Source organism: Coregonus clupeaformis, chromosome 20 (genome assembly GCF_020615455.1).
Source record: "Coregonus clupeaformis isolate EN_2021a chromosome 20, ASM2061545v1, whole genome shotgun sequence".
Lineage (NCBI taxonomy): Eukaryota > Metazoa > Chordata > Actinopteri > Salmoniformes > Salmonidae > Coregonus > Coregonus clupeaformis.
The window spans coordinates 65493672-65498856 of NC_059211.1; the positions used below are offsets into that span (position 1 = coordinate 65493672).

General features: G+C 44.5%; 1 pseudogene; it reads right to left on the reverse strand.

The window, feature by feature from the left end:
* Nucleotides 1–2299: 2299 nt before the first annotated feature.
* Nucleotides 2300–4826, reverse strand: LOC123481520 (annotated as a pseudogene).
* Between the last annotated feature and the right edge of the window lie 359 nt (nucleotides 4827–5185).

The following is a 5185-nucleotide window of genomic DNA, read 5'->3' on the forward strand; positions in this document are numbered from 1 at the left end:
ACAAACAGACACACACACACACACATAGTCATGCCCTAATTTAGAAAGGAAGCCAGTAGTTTTCAGGGCACCAGTGTACATGTTGGTTGTTGAAGGATATTAGAGAGTGTTTTTATCAGTTTGGTTGACATTACCCAGTCTGCTGATAGCATCACGGGTCTAACGGTCATTAGCAGATGTTTGCTCTAAATGGTACCCTATTCCCTACATATGGGTTCCATCATCATCATCACCATCATCATCATCACCATCATCATCATCATCATCATCACCATCACCATCACCATCACCATCACCATCACCATCACCATCATCATCATCATCACCATCATCATCATCATCACCATCATCATCACCATCATCACCATTACCATCATCACACCATCATCATTACCATCATCATCACCATCATCATCATCACTATCATCATCATCATCATCACCACCATCATCATCACCACCCTCCTCGCCAGTCTCACCTGTTGTAGTACAGACCTCTTCTTCTCCATTTCCTCCTTCAGGGTTGCCACAACAACTACCAGCATAGCTGGTGGGTTACACCAAGGTGACACACGTGCAGCCACACACACACACACACACACACTTGTCAATGTCTTCCCAGAGTTGAACACCATGTATTTGTATTTGTATTTTTTAAGGATCCCCATTAGTTCCTGCCAAGGCAGCAGCTACTCTTCCTGGGGTCCAGCAAAATTAAGGCAGTTATATACAGTTCTAAAAACATGACATTACATTTCACAACAGATTTCACAACACATTAAGTGTGAGGCCACTACTCTACTACCACATATCTACAATACAAAATCCATGTGTACGTGTGTGTATAGTGTGTATGTTATCATGTGTGTGTATGAGTGAGTCTGTGCCTGTGTGTGTCTTCACAGTCCCCGCTGTTCCATAAGGTGTATTTTTATCTGTTTTTAAAATCTGATTTTACTGCATGCATGAGTTACTTGATGTGGAATAGAGTTCAATGTAGTCACGGCTCTATGTAGTACTGTGCGCCTCCCATAGTCTGTTCTAGACTTGTGGACTGTGAAGAGACCTCTGGTGGCATGTCTTGTGGGGTATGCATGGGTATTCGAGCTGTGTGCTAGTAGTTTAAACAGACAGCTCGGTGCATTCAACATGTCAATACTTCTCACAAATACAAGTCAATCTCTCCTCCACTTTGAGCCAGGAGAAATCGATGTGCATATTATTAATGTTAGCTCTCTGTATACATTTAAGAGCCAGCCATGCTGCTCTGTTCTGGGCCAATTGTAATTTTCCTAAGTCCCTCTTTGTGGCACCTGACCACACAACTGGACAGGACTGGACAAAACAATATGTTTTGACCATGACAGTTTGCAATACAGGGTCTCCTCAATTTGCTCAATTTAGGGTTTAGTGAATGATTTGTCTCAAATACAATGCTTTTAGTTTTCTAAATATTTAGGACTAACTTATTTCTTGCCACCCATTCTGAAACTGACTGCAACTCTTTGTTAAGTGTTGCAGTGATTTCACTTGCTGTGGTAGCTGACGTGTATAGCGTTGTGTCATCAGCATACATAGACACAGGCTGTGAAGAGGCCCCGGTGGGTCTCAAGCCAAGAGACATCTTCATACCAGATCACACTGTTATAACATGTTTATTACATCTTTCTAGAAAGAGAAACAAGGATCCATTTATCTATAAGAACAAAATATACTTTATTTACCAATGAAAGTTATTCACATAAAAAGTACATTCTGTGTATAGAAAACTGTCCAGCAATATAATGTAAACCATACATTGCAAATGTATAGTAAACTAAGAAATGTGCCAGTCCAATTCTAAGTCTGGTTGCAGTTTTAGAAGATTCTGTCCAGGGTTAATGTTTTCTTAAACCTATTCCTTAAATACAAATTACATTATTTAAATATTAAACTACAATTACTGTTGTCAAGGAGAAAGAATGGTCTCTAATTTGAGGTGAGGGATCTTTCATTTAAATACAGCCTTTGAGATATCACTTTGTTCAATGCAAGTCAGAAAGGAGGAATGAAAGAAGAGGAGGAAGGAGAGGGGGAATGAAAGAATGGAATGAAGGAGAGGGGGACTGAAAGAATGGAATGAAGGAGAGGGGGAATGAAAGAAGAGGGGGAAGGAGAGGGGGAATGAAAGAATGGAATGAAGGAGAGGGGGAATGAAAGAAGAGGGGGAAGGAGAGGGGGAATGAAAGAATGGAATGAAGGAGAGGGGGAATGAAAGAAGAGGGGGAAGAGGCCTAGTCTTATCAATTGTTCCCTGAATGGACAGTTAGGAAAGGGTTTTATTTCATTAAGACGTGGCAAAAACCTGATGAGGACAAGTGCTTTGGTTACATTCATGTCAATAAAATGTGAAACATTTCACATAGACAATTTAAAGGAAAAGTTGATATTTTTTGCTCAATAAACAGTTTAAAAGCAGTTTTTGGACAGTTCTCACTTTCTGCAGCAACAACAGGTAGCTACAACTCATTTTCTGTGTAATATTGAGTAAAGAGGAGTGCTATGGGTATAACATGAAACCCTATATCTCCTATGGTTACTGTGCTAACATCCTATACTAAGATATCCTATATCATGATAGTGCACAATCCAACAGTTGCACAATACAAAGCCCAGATCCTACAGCAAGTCATACATTCCATGAATTTCTGTACAAAAAGGTTCACCTAGCTAGCGAACTCATACACACTAGCTGCAAAAACACACACACACACACACACACACACACACACACACACACCTCTCACTCACATTTCCCCCCCACCCTATTATTGTTATTACTATTGTAGGCATCTTGGAAAAGTAAAGAAAATCCAAGCATAGAAATAGAATCATCGTTGACTTGAATGGGAAGGTCCGTTCTATAGATTCTATTTCCATGCATTCAAGTAGCATTGTTTCTGTTCTAAACCACTGACAACAGTTCAGTGCTCCTGAACATCCTCTGGTTGTCATGGGGACCAGTGGGGACTACGGCTATTGACTATGGGTATTATCAGACTATGGGTATTGATCAGTGCCAATACGTTCTATTGATTTGATCAGAATCCAATAACCAAAACCATGAAAACCACCCATGATACCTAAACCCCTAGAATTGATACATGAAGAGATGCCATCTGCAAAGAAATGCCACCAAGAAATACAAATCTAATCCCCCAAAACAGGACCCACAGCCGAATGTATTTAATCTATTCCAGAACTAGAACACCTGATTACAATAGTCGACTAATCATCCAGCCCTTGACTAGGTGAATCAGGTGAGCTAGTTCAGGGCTACAACAAAGTGGTGAAATGTCTCTGGGTCCCAGAGGAGAGGTTTGAGAACCACTGCTAACAAACCAATGCCTCTAGCCTGTACATGGCCATTTTCAAGTAAAGCTAAAGAGGCTCATACTAAAGGATGCTAAAGAACCACATTTATTTGATGGTCTCTGGCTCTAGAGTGCAGGAATGCTGATCTAGGATCAGGTGGCCCCTGTCCAGAAAATGGTGGCGGTCGTTGTTCTTTGGTCAGAGGCGATAGGGCGGACAGCCACTTGTTGCTTTTCACTGTTCGTCGGCCGTCCATTTTGTCCTTAAGAAGTTCATAGTTCATAGGTATCAGGACTAGGGTGGAAGCACCTGTGCGATGGTCTCCTTGGCACTCTGACTCAGTCTCTCCGGGAAACACCACCTCGTACTCCACCAGCAGGTCACCGCGGCGATCGGGCCGCTCGGGGTGAAGCCCCTCCCCGTGATACGTCGTTTCATCCCCGGACGCACCATGTCCCCGGTCGTCACGGTTACTGTCCTGCCGTCCAGCGTGGGGGCGTTGACCGTGCAGCCGCACAGAGCCTGAGAGAGAGAGAGAGAGAGAGAGAGAGAGAAGATAGAGGGGGGAGAGGGGAGAGAGAGGGGGGAGAGAGATGTTACGCTTCATCACTCCAGTCTATGTACAAACAGTTGTCTGTAGGTTCAAGAATGGTTGTCATTCTTAGTACTATCAATTTGTTTTAGCGAGCACTTGGAGAGCAGCGTATAAAAACAAAGTATATTTAGTATATTTTAGTTAAAGTTCAGATCATTCTGCCTTACCTCTCTGAGGGAGACCTTGGCGGGGTAAACGATGTCAGAGCCTTCTCGCCGGAACACTGGGTGGGGCTTATCCTTGACCACGAACACCACGTCTGCCGGGATGTTAGTGGGCGTCTCATCCCCCTCTTTAGGGAAGGTGATCTTCGTCCCCTCCTTCCAACCCTTCTTTATCTCCACCTCCAGGATCTTGTCCTCCGTGCGGGTAGTCCGTCTGTCTGCGTTCAGCCGCTTGTGGGATATCTTCATTCTCTTAGTGCAACCCGAGAACACCTTTTAAGGATCACAATGGAAATTAGTTATTTAAAATTTATGTACTGTGTGTACATTGTGTATTTTTTGTTGTCAAATAAAATAAGTCAATCAATCAATCAACCAACCTCTTCTAAGGTCACCCTGAGGTCGTGGAGCATGGGTGGGTCCTGGTGCTTCTCAACCATCTGCCCCCCCATTCCCCCACTCATCCCTCCCCCCATCCCTGTGCTGAAGGAACGGGGGAACCCCCCCATGCCGCCGCCCCCCATCCCGAAACGGGCGAAGAGATCGTCAGTGTCCATGTTGTCCCCGTCTGGGCCCCCGCCGTTCGGGGAAGAACTGGTCGAAGGGGCTCCGGCCCCCGAAAAACTCGCGAAGATGGCGTGGGGGTCGCCCTGGAAGGAGTAGCTGAAATTAGGGGCCCCCAGGAACACCCCCTCCTGCTGAGGGGCCTCCTCCCTTCAACCCTGGAGGAGAGAAGGAGGAAGGGACGGAGAGAGAGAGAGTTAAACATTTGGTGCTCTGGTTCAGACTTCTTTCAATAGAAGTTGTGTAATCATTTCCTATGTGCAGTAGCTCCCATGGGTGTGGAAACAATGTGTCTGTGTGTAGGGCTAGAAGGGAGGGAATAAAGGTTGTATTGGTCTACACCACAGGAGGCTGCTGAGGGGAGGACGGCTCATAATAATGTCCGGAACGGCGCAAATGGACTGGCATCAAACACCTGGAAACCATGTATTTGATGTATTTGATACCATTCCACTGATTCCGCTCCAGTCATTACCAAGAGCCTGTTCTTCCCAATTAAGGTGCCAAAA